Source organism: Lactuca virosa, chromosome 5 (assembly GCF_052849685.1).
Source record: "Lactuca virosa cultivar CGN04683 chromosome 5, Lactuca_virosa_CGN04683_v6, whole genome shotgun sequence".
NCBI classification, from domain to species: Eukaryota; Viridiplantae; Streptophyta; class Magnoliopsida; order Asterales; family Asteraceae; genus Lactuca; species Lactuca virosa.
The window spans coordinates 453212542-453231705 of record NC_136430.1 but is presented as its reverse complement, the minus strand read 5'-3'; the positions used below and the strand labels follow the sequence as shown (position 1 = coordinate 453231705).

The following is a 19164-nucleotide window of genomic DNA, read 5'->3' as shown; positions in this document are numbered from 1 at the left end:
GCATGCAATTGATCTAGTGAGGTAGTAAGAGAGGCAGGTGGGGCTGTTGTGTTGAGGCTTGTTGTAGCTATAAATGCTTGAACGGGTGAGACCTCAGGTGTTGATTTTCGGACCATATAGTCGTGATCAGACAGAAGACCATGTAATTCGGAGAAAGCTGTAGGAGTTTGTCGAGTCAAGATGGTTCATTTGAGACTATTATACTTTTCCCTAAGTCCAGATATAACAAGCATGACTAGGTCTTTTTCTTTTACAGGTTCACCGATGTTAGCAAAAGCATCAGTACAGGCCTGAGCCCTATTAAGATAGGCGGAGGAGGATTCATCAGCTTTCATCTCAAGTTTCAAAAGTTGGGTCTTTAGGGTGTATTCCCTAGAAGACGTGTGCAAAGCGTATGCACCCTTGTACGTGTTGGAATGAGGCTTCAGAGACAGTCGAAAGAATCAACATGCGTACATGAGCATCATTTCCAGAATCAACATGCGTACATGAGCATCATTTCCGACCCATGCTAGGTACTAAGGGTTGGGTTGTGTAGTTTGCGTAACATATGAAGTGTCAGTTTCTTTCCCAATGGCCGAGGTTTGGACTGAGATTGTGTCGTCAACATAGCCAAACAGGCCATTTGTAACCAGAAACGGTTGAAGCATGGTTTTCCAATAGCCATAATAGGGTCCATGGAGGGAAAGAAAAAATGAGAGAGAGGTAGGGTAGGGTTACGAGATGTGCGAACCAGAGAGATGGGACAATCTTTGTTCGATGCCTGTTTCTTGTACGATGGAAGCTTTGTGGCGGTGGGGTTAGGTCTGTTTTGATCGGCTCTGATACCAAGCGAACCTTGGTAATTAGAATTTTGTTGTGAATTGTGTTAATCACGTATTACATCAGGCAGATATATAATTAAGACATTTACACTCTAGCCCCTATAATAATATTGATTACAAATATTGTCTAATAGCTCTTGACTGTCAAATCCTTCTAGAACTATGGAAGGGCTCTAGCACGTTGTACATCAGTACATGCAAGAGGTGGATAAGTCATTTAGCTATATCCCTCTTTCCGAATTAGTATGAATGTCACATGGATATTTGAATACACCAACTAGGTTATAAAAGCTCAACCTCAAAACTTAACAAAATTATGTTCGATAGATTATAGCTCAAGATAAGTTGAATACCCTAATGATCCAATTGGAACATTCCAAAGTTATACAATTCATAATTTGAATCAAGAATAAAAAATATAACCCAATGATCGGTCTAATCCATTTAATCTAACTTTAACTACTCATTACCGTCTTCCTACACTCCACCTTCCCTCTAAACATGAAATTCTCTCAAACTCTCTAGATTTCCAGCAACTTTAAGCCAAAATATCGAAATTTTGAAGCCTTGAAGTGTTCTTTGAAGCTTCAAAGTGGACTCTATATATTCCATCAACCTCTTCATCTTGATGCTAGTTTTTGCACTTTCTCTTCTTAAACTCGGATTATATGCCCTTTTAATGGATAGAATCTTTTCTTCCATCTTGGTGTCTGTAGATTTTCACCAAAACACATTGCATGTGTTAGCAATGGTGAAAATCTAGGATCAAACCTATGCAAAGATTGAAAGGAAACATGCATGTTCTTATGATTTAAAAAAAACAAGCTTCATAAATCATAAAAATTTATTTTCAAAGTCTAACAGGTGATATGAGGTTCGTGAAATTTTATTGTGAATTTTGGAGGTCATTTAATAAATAAATAAATAAAAAAAAAACAAACTAATCAGCAAAGTGAAGTTTGATTTTGTACCTTAGAGAATTAAAAATGGTCATTTTTTTTTTTCAAATTGCTTGAAACTCTCGACTGCTCCAGTTATCATTAATACCCTATCAGACATTTTGCATGTATATTAAATAAATAAATAAATTAAAAAAAAACAAACTAATCAACAAAGTGGAGTTTGGTTTTGTACCTTAGAGAATTATAAATGATCATTTGGCTTTTTTTTTCAAATTGTCAGAAACTCACGACTGCTCCAGTTATCATTAATACTCTGTCAACAATTTTTGCATGTCTATTAAATAAATAAATAAATTAAAAAGAAACAAACTAATCAGCAAAGTGAAGTTAGGTTTTGTACCTTAAAGAATTATAAATGGTCATTTGGCTTTTTTGTTTCAAATTGCTAGAAACTCTCGACTGCTGCAGTTATCATTAATAACCTATCAGACATTTTGCATGTATATTAAATAAATAAATTAATTAAAAAAAACTAATCAGCAAAGTGAAGTTTGGTTTTGTACCTTAGAGAATTATAAATAGTCATTTGTCTTTTTTTTTTTCATATTGCTAGAAACTCTCGACTGCTCCAGTTATCATTAAGACCCAATCAGACGTTTTGCATGTATATTAAATAAATTAATTAATTAAAACAAAAACAAACTAATCAGCAAAGTGAAGTTTGGTTTTGTACCTTAGAGAATTAAAAATGGTTATTTGGCTTTATTTTTTCAAATTGCTAGAAACTCTCGACTACTCCGGTTATCATTAATATCCTATCAGAAATTTTGCATGTATTCTAAATAAATCTATTAAAAAAAACTAATCAGCAAAGTGTAGTTTGGTTTTGTACCTTATAAATGGTCATTTGGTTTTTTTTTTCAAATTGCTAGAAACTCTCGACTGCTCCAGTTATCATTAATACCCTATCAGACATTTTGCATGTATATTCAATAAATAAATTAATTAAAAAAAACAAACTATTCAGCAAAGTGAAGTTTGGTTTTGTACTTTAGAGAATTAAAAATGGTCATTTGGCTTTTTTTTTTTTCAGATTGCTAGAAACTCTCGACTGCTCCATTTTTCATTAATACCCTATCAGACATTTTGCATGTATATTAATTAAATAAATAAATTAAAAAAACACACTAATCAGCAAAGTGAAGTTTGGTTTTGTACCTTATCAATGGTCATTTGTTTTTTTTTTCAAATTGTTAGACACTTTCGACTACTCCGGTTATTATTAATAACCTATTAGACATTTTGCTTGTATTAAATAAATAAATAAATTGAAAAATAAAAAACAAACTAACCAGCAAAGTGAAGTTTGGTTTTGTACCTTAGAGAATTATAAATGGTCATTTCGCTTTTTTTTCAAATTGCTAGAAACTCTCGACTGTTCCAGTTATCATTAATACCCTATCAGACATTTTGCATGTATATTAAATAAATAAATTAATTAAAAAAATCTAATCAGCAAAGTGAAGTTTGGTTTTGTACCTTAGAGAATTATAAATGGTCATTTGGCTTTTTTTTCAAATTGCTAAAAACTCTCGACTGTTCCAGTTATCATTAATACTCTGAAACATTTTGCATGTATATTAAATAAATAAATTAAAAAATAAAAATAAAACAAAACTAATCAGAGAATTATAAATGGTCATTTGCTTTTTTTTTTTCAAATTGCTAGAAACTCTCGACTGCTCCAGTTATAATTAATAACTTATCAGACATTTTGCATGTAGATTAAATAAATAAATAAATTAAAAAAAACAAAGTAATCAGTAAAGTGAAGTTTGGTTTTGTATCTTAGAGAATTATAAATGGTCATTTGACTTTTTTTTTTCAAATTGCTAGAAACTCTCGACTGCTCCAATTATCATTAATAACATATCATACATTTTGCATGTATATTAAATAAATAAATAAATTAAAAAAAAACAAACTACTAAAAAAAGTTAAGTTTGGTTTTGTACCATAGAGAATTATAAATGGTCACTTGGCTTTTTTTTTCAAATTGCAAGAAACTCTCCACTGCTTCAGTTATCACTAATACCCTATCAGACAGTTAGCATTTATATTAAATAAATAAATAAATTAAAAAAACAAACTAATCAGCAAAGTGAAGTTTGGTTTTGTACCTTAGAGAATTAAAAATGGTCATTTGCCTTTTTTTTCAAATTGCTAGAAACTCTCGACTGCTCCGGTTAATATTAATACCCTATGAGACATTTTGCATGTATATTAAATAAACAAATTAAAAGATAAAAAAAATTATCAAAGAATTATAAATGGTCATTTGGCTTTTTTCTTAAAATTGCTAGAGACATTCGACTGCGCCAGGCATCATTAATACCCTATCAGATATTTTACATGTATAATAATTAAATTAATTAATTAAAAAAAAACTAATCAACAAAGTGAAGTTTGGTTTTGTACCTTAGAGAATTATAAATAGTCATTTGGCTTTTTTTTTTCCAATTTGCTAGAAACTCTCGACTGTTCCAATTATCATTAATAACCTATCAGATATTTAATAAATAAATAAATTAAAAAAAACAAACTAATAAAAAAAGTGAAGTTTGGTTTTGTACCTTAGAAAATTACAAATGGTCATTTGACTTTTATTTTTCAAATTGCTAGAAACTCTCGACTGCTCCAATTATCATTAATAACCTATCAGACATTTTGCATGTATATTAAAAAATAAATAAATTAAAAAAAACAAACTAATCAAAAAAGTGAATTTTGGTTTTGTACCTTAAAGAATTATAAATGGTCATTTGGTTTTTTTTTCAAATTGCTAGAAACTCTCGACTGCTCCGGTTATCATTAATACAGTATCAGACATTTTGCACGTATATTAAATAAATAAATAATTTTAAAAAAACAAACTAATCAGCAGAGTGAAGTTTTGTTTTGTACCGTACAGAATTATAAACGTTCATTTGGCTTTTTTTTTAATAACCTATGAGACATCATTAATACCCTATCAGATATTTTACATGTATAATAATTAAATTAATTAATTAAAAAAAACTAATCAGCAAAGTGAAGTTTGGTTTTGTACCTTAGAGAATTATAAATAGTCATTTGGCTTTTTTTTTTCCAATTTGCTAGAAACTCTCGACTGTTCCAATTATCATTAATAACCTATCAGATATTTAATAAATAAATAAATTAAAAAAAAACAAACTAATAAAAAAAGTAAAGTTTGGTTTTGTACCTTAGAAAATTACAAATGGTCATTTGACTTTTATTTTTCAAATTGCTAGAAACTCTCGACTGCTCCAATTATCATTAATAACCTATCAGACATTTTGCATGTATATTAAAAAATAAATAAATTAAAAAAAAACAAACTAATCAAAAAAGTGAATTTTGGTTTTGTACCTTAAAGAATTATAAATGGTCATTTGGTTTTTTTTTTCAAATTGCTAGAAACTCTCAACTGCTCCGGTTATCATTAATACAGACATTTTGCACGTATATTAAATAAATAAATAATTTAAAAAAAAACAAACTAATCAGCAAAGTGAAGTTTTGTTTTGTACCGTACAGAATTATAAATGTTCATTTGGCTTTTTTTTTAATAACCTATGAGACATCATTAATACCCTATCAGATATTTTACATGTATAATAATTAAATTAATTAATTAAAAAAAAACTAATCAGCAAAGTGAAGTTTGGTTTTGTACCTTAGAGAATTATAAATAGTCATTTGGCTTTTTTTTCCAATTTGCTAGAAACTCTCGACTGTTCCAATTATCATTAATAACCTATCAGATATTTAATAAATAAATAAATTAAAAAAAACAAACTAATAAAAAAAGTGAAGTTTGGTTTTGTACCTTAGAAAATTACAAATGGTCATTTGACTTTTATTTTTCAAATTGCTAGAAACTCTCGACTGCTCCAATTATCATTAATAACCTATCAGACATTTTGCATGTATATTAAAAAATAAATAAATTAAAAAAAAACAAACTAATCAAAAAAGTGAATTTTGGTTTTGTACCTTAAAGAATTATAAATGGTCATTTGGTTTTTTTTTTCAAATTGCTAGAAACTCTCGACTGCTCCGGTTATCATTAATACAGTATCAGACATTTTGCACATATATTAAATAAATAAATAATTAAAAAAAAACAAACTCATCAGCAAAGTGAAGTTTTGTTTTGTACCGTACAGAATTATAAATGTTCATTTGGCTTTTTTTTTAAATTGGTAGAAACTCTCGACTGCTCCTGTTATCATTAATAACCTATGAGACATTTTGCATGTATATTAAATAAATAAATAAATTAAAAAATAAATAACAAAATAATCAGCAAAGTGAAGTTTGGTTTTGTATCTTAGAGAATTATAAATGGTCATTTGGCTTTTTTTTTTTCCAAATTACTATAACTCTCGACTGCTCCGGTTATAATTAATACCCTATCAGACATTTTGCACGTAGATTAAATAAATAAATAAATTAAAAAAAACAAACTAATCAGCAAAGTGAAGTTTGGTTTTGTACTTTAGAAAATAATAAATGGACATTTGGCTTTTTTTTTTCAAATTGGTAGAAACTCTCGACCACTCCAATTATCATTAATAACCTATCAGACATTTTGCATTTATATTAAATAAATTAATTAATTAAAAAAAAACAAACTAATCAAAAAAGTGAAGTTTGGTTTTGTACCTTAGAGAATTATAAATGGTCATTTGGCTTTTTTTTTCCAAATTGCGAGAAACTCTCGACTGCTCCGGTTATCATTAATACCCTATCAGACATTTTGCATGTATATTAAATAAATAAATAAATTAAAAAAAAAAAACAAACTAATCAGCAAAGTGAAGTTTGGTTTTGTACCTTAGAGAATTATAAATGGTCATTTGTTTTTTTTTCAAATTCTAGAAAGCCTCGACTACTGCAGTTATCATTAATACCCTATCAGACAGTTTGCATTTATATTAAATAAATAAATTAAAAAATAAAACAAAACAAACTAATCAGCAAAGTGAAGTTTGGTTTTGTACCTTAGAGAATTATAAATGGTCATTTGGTTTTTTTTTAAATTGCTAGAAATTCTCGACTGCTCCAATTATCAATAATACCCTATTAGACATTTTGCATGTATATTAAATAAATAAATAAATTAAAAAAAAACAAGCTAATCAGCAAAGTGAAGTTTGGTTTTGTACCTTAGAGAATTATAAATGGTCATTTGGCTTTTTTTTCCCAAATAGCTTGAAACTCTCGACTGCTCCAGTTATCATTAATAACCTATCAGACATTTTACATGTATATTAAATAAATAAATAAATAACAAACTAATGAGGAAAGTGAAGTTTGGTTTTGTACCTTAGAGAATTATAAATGGTGATTTGGCTTTTTTTTCAAATTGCTAGAACTCTCGACTGCTCCAGTTATCATTATAACCCTATCAAACATTTTGTATGTATATTAATTAAATAATTTAATTAAAAAAAAAAACAAACTAATCAGCAAAGTGAAGTTTAGTTTTGTACCATAGAGAATTATTAATGGTCATTTCGCTTTTTTTTTTCAATTTGCTAGATACTCTCGACTGCTCCAGTTATCATTAATAACCTATCACACATTTTGCATGTATATTAAATAAATAAATAATTTTAAAAAAAGCTAATCAGCAAAGTGAAGTTTGGTTTTGTACCTTAGAGAATTATTAATGGCCATTTGGCTTTTTTTTTCAAATTGGTAGAGACTTTCGACTGCTTCGGTTATCATTAATACCCTATCAGACATTTTGCATATATATTAAAAAAATAATAATAAATTAAAATAACACACTAATCAGCAAAGTGAAGTTTGGTTTTGTACCTTAAAAATGATCATTTGTTATTTTTTTTCAAATTGCTAGATACTCTCGATTGCTCCAGTTATCATTAATAACCTATCAGACATTTTGCATGTATATTATATAAACAAATAACTTAAAAAAAACAAACTAATCAGCAAATTGAAGTTTGGTTTTGTTCCTTAGAGAATCATTAATGGCCATTTGGCTTTGTTTTTCAAATTGGTAGAAACTCTCGACTGCTTCGGTTATCATTAATACCCTATCACACATTTTGCATATATTTAAAAAAAATTAAAAAAAACACACTAATCAGCAAAGTGAAGTTTTGTTTTGTACGTTATAAATGGTCATTTGCTTTTTTTTTTCTAATTGATAGATACTCTCGACTGCTCCAGTTATTATTAATAACCTATCAAACATTTTGCATGTATATTAAATAAATAAATTAATTAAAAAATAAGAAACAAATTAATCAGCAAAGTGAAGTTTGGTTTTGTACCTTAGAAATTTATAAATGGACATTTGGCTTTTTTTTTTCAAATTGCTAGAAACTCTCGACTGTTCCAATTATCATTAATACCCTATCAGACATTTTGCATGTATATTAAATAAATTAATGAATTAAAAAAAAACTAATCAGTAAAGTGAAGTTTGGTTTTTTACCTTAGAGAATTATAAATGGTCATTTGTTTTTTTTTTTCAAATTGCTAGAAACTCTCGACTGCTCCAGTTATCATTAATACCCTATCAGACATTTTGCATGTATACTAAATAAATAAATTAATTAAAAAAGCACACTAATCAGCAAAGTAAAGTTTGGTTTTGTACCTTATCAATGGTCATTTGTTTTTTTTTAAATTGCTAGACACTTTCGACTACTCCGGTTATTATTAATAAATAAAGTAAAAAATAAAAAACTAACTAACCAGCAAAGTGAAGTTTGGTTTTGTACCTTAGAGAATTATAAATGGTCATTTCGCTTTTTTTTTCAAATTGATAGAAACTCTCGACTGTTCCAGTTATCATTAATACCCTATCAGACATTTTGCATGTATATTAAATAAATAAATTAATTTAAAAAAACTAATCAGCAAAGTGAAGTTTGGTTTTGTACCTTAGAGAATTATAAATGGTCACTTGGCTTTTTTTTTTCAAAATTGCTAAAAACTCTCGACTGTTCCAGTACTCTGAGACATTTTGCATGTATATTAAATAAATAAATTAAAAAATAAAAATAAAACAAAACTAATCAGAGAATTATAAATGGTCATTTGGCTTTTTTTTTAAATTGCTAGAAACTTTCGACTGCTTCAGGCATCATTAATACCCTATCAAACATTTTGCATGTTTAATAAATAAATAAATAAATTAAAAAAAATAAACTAATCAGCATAGTGAGGTTTGGTTTTATACCTTAGAGAATTATAAATGGTCATTTGCTTTTTTTTCCCAAATTGCTAGAGACTCTCGACTGCTCCGGTTATCATTAATAACCTATCAGACATTTTGCATGTAGATTAAATAAATAAAAAAATTAAAAAAAAACAAAGTAATCAGCAAAGTGAAGTTTGGTTTTGTACCTTAGAGAATTATAAATGGTCATTTGACTTTTTTTTTTCATATTGCTAGAAACTCTCGTCTGCTCCAATTATCATTAATAACCTATCAGAAATTTTGCATGTATATTAAATAAATAAATTAATTAAAAAAACAAACTAATAAAAAAAGTTAAGTTTGGTTTTGTACCTTAGAGAATTATAAATGGTCACTTGGCTTTTTTTTTTTTCAAATTGCAAGAAACTCTCCACTGCTTCAGTTATCATTAATACCCTATCAGACATTTAGCATTTATATTAAATAAATAAATAAATTAAAAAAACAAACTAATCAGCAAAGTGAAGTTTGGTTTGTACCTTAGAGAATTAAAAACGGTCATTTGGCTTTTTTTTCAAATTGTTAGAAACTCTCGACTGCTCCAGTTATCATTAATACCCTATGAGACATTTTGCATGTATATTAAATAAACAAATTAAAAGATAAAAAAAATTATCAGAGAATTATAAATGGTCATTTGGCTTTTTTCTTAAAATTGCTAGAGACATTCGACTGCGCCAGGCATCATTAATACCCTATCAGATATTTTACATGTATAATAAATAAATTAGAGAATTATAAATAGTCAGCAAAGTGAGTGGTTTTGTACCTTAGAGAATTATAAATAGTCATTTGGCTTTTTTTTTCCAAATTGCTAGAAACTCTCGACTGTTCCAATTATCATTAATAACCTATCAGATATTTAATAAATAAATAAATTAAAAAAATACAAACTAATAAAAAAAGTGAAGTTTGGTTTTGTACCTTAGAGAATTACAAATGGTCATTTGACTTTTATTTTTCAAATAGCTAGAAACTCTCGACTGCTCCAATTATCATTAATAACCTATCAGACATTTTGCATGTATATTAAAAAATAAATAAATTAAAAAATAAAAAACAAACTAATCAAAAAAGTGAATTTTGGTTTTGTACCTTTGATAATTATAAATGGTCATTTGGTTTTTCTTTTTCAAATTGCTAGAAACTCTCGACTGCTCCAGTTATCATTAATACCCTATCAGACATTTTGCATGTATATAAAATAAATAAATTAAAAAAAACAAACTAATCAGCAAAGTGAAGTTTGGTTTTTTACCTTAAAGAATTATAAATCGTCATTTGGCTTTTTTTTCAAATTGCTAGATACTCTCGACTGCTCTAGTTATCATTAATACCCTATCAGACATTTTGCATGTATATTAAATAAAGTAGCTTTTTTTAAAAATTACCTCGAGAGGGTCAGAGGGTATTTTTAAGGAAAGAGAGGAATTCCGTTGAAAATGGAAATGAAAGAGTTGACAAAATTGTCATTTTCATTAAATTAACATCTAGGCAATGTTTTAAAACCCGGTTTGAACCGGTCGGTCGAACCAGTTGGACTGGAAATCGGGGAATGGAGCGGTTCAACTATCACCGGTTTTTTGTCTATTTCTGAACCGGATCGAACCGGCTGGTTTTTACAAAAATCCGGTTGAACCGGTTCAATTAAACCGGTTAAACCGGTCAAATTGAATAAAAACACATGAAATTGAAACATTTTGCATAATAAACTTTGTTAATTTTTTCACATTTATTAAAAATTTTCTGAATAAAAGCACATGATAAATGTTATGAAGTTTTTTGATGTGTTTATATTCATCTAGGACTTTATTTTCTTTTTAATTCACATGGATTGATGTCAAACTTATGGTTATGAGTTAATTTAATGTATTTGGATTGATCTACAACTTGTTTTCATATGTATTTTAATGTTTGAACTAGTGGACATCAAATTCTTGATTTGTGTATGTATGTATGTGTAGGAAAATACGAAAAAATATGAAAATAATAGAAACCTGTTTACTCAGCGGTAGAACCGGTTAAACCGGTTGAACTGGAAACCGGTCACCATACGGGTTCAACTAAAAAACCGGTTTTTAAAACATTGCATCTAGGTTGTTAGAGTTTGATGACCCAGGTACTAAAAAGCACTATGAAACAATGAAAAAAGGACCAAAATTGCAAAAAGATTCTATTTTGGACCTAAACCACCAACATGACAATAAGGACAGGTTTAGCTATAGCAAGAAGCTCTCTAACTCCACTATAGATGTAAAGAGGAGAGAATGCTAGACCTGAAATTAAGCAGATAACATTTCTAAAATCATGAATATAATTTGCCTTATGGAAACTTGAGAGATGTGATTAACAAATAAAATAGATCAAATTTCAGCACAAAAGAATGTAACAGCATAGCTGAGGCTAATGATTTGAGGTTTGGTATCCAAATAGGAATATATAATAAACAATCTAATAGAACATACATTACAAAAAACATATCGAAAACAGATAGAACCTAAAGATACTAAATAAATGCAACATGTGAACTGATGATTAAAAAACATAGACTACTATCTGTTATTAATTATAAGCTCCATTTTTGTACCCAAAAATTTCAGCATGCGAATATCAACTACCGAACCACATTTACATATGCACATAGGGGAACTCAAAAAAGGCCAGATATAAACACAAATCCAGAAAATTCAAGACATCATTATCTAGGTAACAATTTATCAGTGAAAAACAAAAAAAGAGGTTATATGCTGCCCATTCCCCCACCAATCCATGTAAAAACTATTAAAATTAAGTTACCAAATATAGCAATGCCAAAAAATAGGAAACTTGGAATACTTGTTTGTCATAGTAGCATTGTCATGTTTTAAAGTTGAACAAATTATGGAACACTGACTGTATATATCTGTAAAAGACATTGTGGTGCAAACATCATCATGTATGTGCAAGGTAAACTTAGCAAGTGAAGTGCTTGCTAATATTAAGATAATGATACATATCACAATTCCCTATTATATCAACAAGCCATTTTGATTGAAAAATAAATAAATTTATCATACCCATCATATCATATACTCTGTTATATATACAGTAGGTTCAACTCATTTCTGCCATGTCATCCAACAATTTCAAGTTATTGACCTGTAATTAAGTCAAAAAGAAACAGCAGTTTTGTCATGATGTGACTAAGTACAATAAAGAAATCATTTTATCATGAACTTAATTTGGAAAGATTCATAAACTGGAAGTTTCTTACTCCTTTGTTGATAAAATCCAACTGAGCCACCATAGCACGCCAATATGATCTGACTGGACCTTTCATTTACTCACATAATAATGAAAGATTAACTCAAATCAAAGAAACTCATGTTATTATATATAGATAGATGTTTAAGTCTGTTATTATGAATGATAACATGACAGAGTAGATTTTGAAATTACAAATTTTCTAACAAAGTAGGATGCTATAATAAATAAATCAACAAAAGTATGTTGCAAAATAAATCAAAAACACAATCAACTTTCTTGAGAAATCTGAGTGTCATACTCCTCTACACATGTATACATTGAACCATGATCATGGAATTTTATTTCCTTAAAAAGCATGCTACTGAAACACTAACTGGAAAATGGAAACATTTTACAAAAAAAGAGGTGAAAGACATAAAACATGAGAAAAGAGACTTGAGTTGTACACATACCATAACCTTTTTTTTATTTTCAAAGAGACTCTTAAACAATGAAAAAAGAGTAATTACATTTCTTAAATTTTGAATTAATTTACCTCATCAGGAGTTTCCTCATGTCTATCAGAGTATGCAATCATCAACAAAATTCTTGCATTGGCTTTGATTGATGATTACAAGCCACAATGTCCAACATATGCTTCATTTCCACATCAAACCCTTCCAAGAAAAGCATACCACATGTGTCTGAAGAGGGTAATAACGTAATTTCAGCCAATTCAGCGTGTTATAACAAACTTTAATAACTAATTCATTTAGAACGAACTTACTGCCCTGATTCCTATATGAAAATGGACATGATCCTGAATATGAATCCATGTTGTTCCTTTAAAAACATAAAGAGCGTTTCTGTATGCACGAATCACATGTTTTATCTGATACAAAAAGGCAGAAATTGTCAGAAGCACACAAACTTAGAAAGAAGAGTAAAATACAACTTTGGTCCCTGATTATAGCTAATTTATGAATTTGGGTCCTTATTTGAGGTTCTTATAACATTTATGGTTCCTGTTCCAAGTAAAGTGGCTACTTTTGGTCACCAAATACCACTGATTTTTGCAATTTTGGTCCCAAAACTATTGTCATTGTACTTTGGAACAAGGATCAAAAATATTACAAACCTCAAAAAAGGACCAAAACTGAAAACTACATGATACCATCTCTGTGGGTCAAAATCTGCCTACTGTCCAGCATCTTCAATTCCATGTCCTATTTCAATAATAAAAAAAGGTTATTTGGAGGATCATTAAATTAAAGGAAAACTTCATGTTTTTCATGCATTTAGCCCAATCATGGGTTTTATGCATGAAATAGCAATATACTTTCATTTTATTGTCTATTATAGCATCTTACTTTGATTTCTATTTCTTAATATGTAAAGTACATTGCTATTAAGAGTAAAAAACAGAGTAAATTACCCACATTAATTTAGTAAATTCCCCTTGATAAGGTTAAAACTACATCATCACTGCATGGGTGGCACTGTATTTTGAAAGAAGATCAAAGACATTGGTGAGAAATTTAAATATGACCCCTCATTAATCAACTCACTAACTAACCTAAATAAGCACCTTCTCACCATAGTTCTTCACAACAGCATATTCCTAACAAACAAAAGCACTATTTAGTTAAATAATTTATAACTTTTGTAGAATTAGGGAGAAAAATAACAATCCCACTTGCCAATTCGCTCTCTTTTGCCTTGGACCAAAGAAATACACCACTTCATTCATTAATATAGTACATCGTATCAAACACTACTTACACCATTGAAGGAAGCATAAATTGATCATCAAAACTTCAAAATTGGCATTTTTATAAATGGAATAGGTTTATTGTAGCCTAAAGGTTATATAACTACCTCTAATAGGGAAAGCCTTCTCTCCTTGGCATTTTGCATTAAGCCGTTCTTTTTGCATTAAGTAAAAAGAAACAGCCTTACTAAATTAAGTCTTGTTCAGTTGTTCTGATTAAGTCCATTCAGTGAAAACTGATAGAGTGCAAAATTATCCATGAGTCCAATGTAAGTTTCTTATCAATCCTATATAAGATAACATGAAACATTTATCAGTAACAAATACATACCGAATTTTACAAATAAATTAGTTTTACACATCAAACAATTTCTTATTTGGATATATCCTGACTCCTGAGCCCTGTTCTTCATCACACAAACGCATACACCAGATAACAAGGCTAAATGCAATAAATATAAACTTTGTTCCGTTAATTTGTTTGTACTAAAATATCAATCAGTCACGAATTAGTAAAACATAAGCAAATCGGAGTGGGTTTTACTAGAAAGTAGAAACCCCAACGAGCAGAGAGAAAAAAAAATAGCAATTAACCTTTGGTTCTTTCTTATTCAAACAACAACTTAATATTTAAATGGAAATTAGAATGTCTTAATCACAAAAAACCCTAGGAAAACTTACAACGATCTTGATAATTTCTTGGACTAGAGAGATGAATGAGAGTCTCCTGTGAAGGTTGTGGGTGTTTACGTCGCCGGCAGTGTAGTTACACAGATCGCTATGGGTCTGGGTGTGTGTTTGGGTTTGTTGGGAGCGGAATGACTGAATAACGTATACATAACGGTCGACTACAAACCATTCCTTTCGAATTCCAAGGGTTTCTTAGATCTCCGGCGTAGGAAGGTGATGCTTTGGTCTCCGTGGAGCGGAGGAGTTAAAGATATCGCCATCGGTTCCCCCGGGGTTTTTTGGGTCAGTTGAGAGCGCGATATCTGAAGAACGTATATATTGCGGGAATACGAAGCCAGCCCTTTCGACTTCTAACGGTCAAAAAGCTTTCCAAAATTAACATTTTCTTAATTACAACTTATAAAAGCAACATATTAAATCTAAACTTTTTAATATTTTTAATTCTTTTTTGGAATATGAAAACTTCAATCTATTGAAATGTTTATTTATTAATGGTTTGAACATACATAAATTTATGTTATTTGTACCTAAAATTGACGGAACCAATTTTTTGTTAAGTCATAAGTTAAAATGTTATTCGGATACAAGTGCGTGCTCTCTCTCTCTCTCTCTCTCTCTCTCTCTCTCTCTCTATATATATATATATATATATATATATATATATATATATATATATATATATATATAGGCTTAGATTATTCTATTCAAAGTAATTATTGTGTTATTGTATGCATAAATGTTGGCCAATCAAATTTACTTATTTTAAGAAAGTGATTAATATATATTATTGAATTAAATATAATTGAAAAATATCATCTTAATTAATTACAAGGGTAATTTAGTCAATTAATATAGATTTAATAAAGAAAAATTGCATTTTTTAAGGGATCATAGATTCTATTAATTTTAAAAATCCGATTTTACGAATTATAATTCTTTTAATTCGGACATTCTGACAGAAATTGTTTATGAGTATATTCAAAAATAAAAATATTCTTGAACCATAAATAATAAAAATATTTTTGAACCTATTTCTTGATCATGACTTTAAAAACTTCTTGTAGAATAACAATTCTTGAACAATCAATTGAAGAATAAAAAAAAATACATTATTTCTTATAGAATACGGGTAACAATTGTTAACAATTACATTTATTGTTATAGAATAAAACTAAAAAAACTTTCAAAACGGGAAAGAAAACATCAAAATCTAACAACGACACTAATACATTTTAAAAGAATAATATTGCTTAGAATCACTTTCAATTTTGTGGTCCGTTCTTCAAACATCAACTTCTGTGATTCCAACAGAATTGGAATTCGTTATTCCATTCCAACAGAATTGGAATTCGTGAAATGTCTGTCAATTTCCACATGCTTAGTTCTATCATGTTGAACTGGATTATTAGCAATCTTCACCGCTGATTCATTATCGCAATACAACTTCATTGGAGCCCTTAGAGATACTCCTAGATCCCTTAAGATGCGTTTAATCCACAAAAGTTCACAAGTGCCATGAACCATTCCTCTGAACTCAGCTTCTGCACTAGACCTAGAGACAACCTTTTGTTTCTTACTTCTCCAGGTAACTAAATTTCCTCCAACGAATGTAAAATATCCGGAAGTGGACTTTCCATCACTACGATCGCCAGCCCAATCAGCATCTGTAAAACCACTTACATTATGGTCTTGATGTTTTCCAAAGAATAACCCCCTACCAGGAGATGACTTTAGGTATCTTAAGATTCGAAAAACAGCCTGCATATGTTTCTCACTTGGCGCATGCATAAACCTGCTTACAACTGACACCGCATAAGCTATGTCAGGTCGTGTGTGAGATAGGTAGATCAACTTCCCTACCAGCTTTTGATAACGGTCTTTGTTAGCAGGCACTTGATCAGGAACCATCTCTAAGTGATGATTCACTTCAATAGGCGTATCAATGGGTTTACAATCCAACATACCGGTTTCTGTTAAAAGATCCAAAATAAACTTCCTTTGATTCATCGATATTCCATTTTTAGACCTTGCTACTTCAATACCTAAGAAGTATTTCAAACTTCCAAGGTCCTTTAGTTCAAATTCAGTGGCCAAGATCTTCTGAAGCCTTTTAATTTCTTCTTTATCATTTCCTGTTACTACCATATCGTCCACGTAAACGATTAGGGCCGTCACTTTCCCGGACTTGGTCTTTATAAACAAAGTGTGATCTGCATCACTTTGTCTATAACCTATCTTCTTCATAAAGGTAGAGAACCGTCCGAACCATGCTCGCGGTGATTGCTTTAACCCATACAAGGCCTTCTTCAGCTTACACACCTTTCCATGACTATCAACACCCGGAGGAGGGTCCATGTAAACTTCTTCTTCAAGATAGCCATTTAAGAAGGCGTTCTTTACATCAAACTGCTTTAACGGCCAATCTTCATTTACAGCAAGTGAAATGAGAATTCTAATTGTGTTCATCTTTGCCACCGGTGCAAACGTATCTCCATAATCGATTCCAGACTTCTGTGTATACCCTTTCGCCACCAACCTAGCTTTGAGTTTTACCACATTCCCATTCGAGTCCAATTTCACAGTGAAAACCCATCTACACCCCACCGTCTTTTTTCCATGAGGAAGAGTTACTAGATCCCATGTTTGGTTCATTTGAAGTGCTTTCATCTCTTCATTCACTGCTTGTCTCCACCCCTCATCCTTTAAAGCTTCTTCAATATTTTCAGGAATAGTGGTGCTTGCCAAATTATCTACCAAACCAGCATGTGCTTCCGTGAGCCTATGTTGAGAAACATAATTTGAGATCGGGTATTTCTTTTTCGCCTTTGGGTCTGGTTCGTACATTTTCTTTGGTTTTCCACGTGTACTTCGTGCTGGGAGTCTTTGAGTGTTGTCGCCGTCTCCATCAGGTATTACACTCGCCTCCGGTTCTTGCTCATGTGCCTCCGGTTCTTGCTCATGTGCCTGTAAAACAGAACCCATTATATTATTGTTACCATTGTTTGTATCGCTGGCTATATCTGTAAAAACGGCATCATCGGTATCATTCCCTTCCTCCGTCTCTGTCTCACAACCTTCATCGAATCCTTGAAAAGGATTCGTTTCCACAACTGATTCATCAAACATTTGTGTCGGTGGTATCTGTTCAGTTACACATACAACTTCGTCATCATCATTACTAGAATTAGAGTTTTGTGTCTTATTCGGGATCACTTCATCACTATTTCTCTCCCCCTGAAGTGATACCTCATTCGAGAAATACGGTACCGTCTCGTGGAATGAGACATCACGGGTCACATACACTTTCCCATTGTCGGGATCAAGGCATCTATAACCTTTCTTGTATTCCGCATATCCGATGAACATGCATCGAGCAGCTCGTGGTTCAAGCTTACCGGAGTTTTGATGAACAAATGCAGTACACCCAAAGATACGTGGCTCCAAATTCAGCTTTGGTTCCGTTTCTAGCAGATTATGAAGCCTTTTAAGAGGGGTATCGAATTGGATCACCCTCGAGGGTGTGCGGTTCATAATGTAGGCAGCAGATCGGACCGCCTCCCCCCAAAAATTCCTAGGGACTTTCATGTCAAAGAGTGAGGCACGTACTATCTCTAGTATAGATTTGTTTCGCCGTTCAGCTAACCCGTTTTGTTGTGGTGTTTTTGCACATGAAGTTTGATGGCGGATTGAGTTTTGTTTGCAAAAGTTTTTCATATCAAGGCTCACGTATTACCCACCATTATCCGATTGGAGAGTTTGAATATCCCTCTTGTACTCCGTTTTCACATGATTATATAATTCTACAAATGCATTAAAAACTTCTTCTTTGTGTTTGAGAAGTGATACCCATATCATACGTGTGCATTCATCTATGAAAGTAACAAAATAGCGTGCACCATTAGGAGTAGCAATTGGTGCCGGCCCCCACACATCAAAGTGAATTACCATAAAAGGCATTGTAACTTTATGAGTACTAGGACTATAGGATATTCTTTTATTTTTTGAAAGTTCACATATATCACAATTAAAACAATTGTTCGATACATTCAAAAACAAATTGGGTTTTAATTTCCTAAGATACTCAAAAGAAAGATGTCCAAGGCGGCGGTGCCATAGCACAATCATGGACTTATTTGCTTCTACTACTCCCACGTGATTCACTTGACTCCTACAATCTTCTTCCAAATAATAGAGTCTCCCCCTCCTAGTACCATAGCCACGAATCTGATGTGTCACCATGTCCTGAAACACACAATCATTTGGCCAGAATATAACATAGCAGTTTAGAGCTTCAGTAACTTGACCAACTGAAAGTAAATTGGTTGATAGGGAGGGAACAACAAGTACGGAGTCTAATTCCATGGATTTAGAGACCTTTACTGTTCCTTCAGCAGTTACACTTTCGACATCTCCATTAGCTGTATAAATTTTTGATTGTTTTGGTGT

The 19164-nt window shown here is 30.7% G+C and overlaps 1 long non-coding RNA gene across 16 annotated transcripts; it reads right to left on the bottom strand.

Moving 5' to 3' along the window:
• Window positions 1–1129: 1129 nt before the first annotated feature.
• On the bottom strand, window positions 1130–15067 carry LOC145114459 (uncharacterized). Of its 16 annotated transcripts, XR_013711023.1 has the most exons (53): window positions 14710–15067; window positions 14136–14315; window positions 13834–13878; window positions 13697–13756; window positions 13432–13483; window positions 13045–13149; window positions 12814–12961; window positions 12286–12344; window positions 12089–12170; window positions 11217–11308; window positions 10291–10370; window positions 10128–10209; window positions 9957–10038; window positions 9802–9883; window positions 9512–9591; window positions 9345–9428; window positions 9179–9260; window positions 9012–9092; window positions 8713–8785; window positions 8262–8631; window positions 7619–7691; window positions 7452–7532; window positions 7288–7369; window positions 7121–7199; window positions 6961–7042; window positions 6796–6874; window positions 6629–6686; window positions 6458–6539; window positions 5957–6014; window positions 5786–5843; window positions 5619–5700; window positions 5466–5546; window positions 5320–5362; window positions 5159–5216; window positions 4992–5073; window positions 4836–4918; window positions 4691–4733; window positions 4526–4582; window positions 4360–4441; window positions 4205–4264; window positions 3907–3986; window positions 3742–3822; window positions 3266–3345; window positions 3105–3184; window positions 2945–3016; window positions 2777–2860; window positions 2619–2691; window positions 2460–2541; window positions 2290–2349; window positions 2127–2208; window positions 1959–2039; window positions 1796–1872; window positions 1130–1595 (listed from the first exon to the last, which is right to left on the bottom strand). It is a non-coding gene; the product is annotated as an uncharacterized LOC145114459 (long non-coding RNA). The 16 variants fall into 16 exon arrangements; XR_013711032.1 differs by having other exon boundaries at window positions 6629–6706; window positions 10291–11308; XR_013711030.1 differs by having other exon boundaries at window positions 5957–6031; window positions 10291–11308.
• Window positions 15068–19164: the final 4097 nt, after the last annotated feature.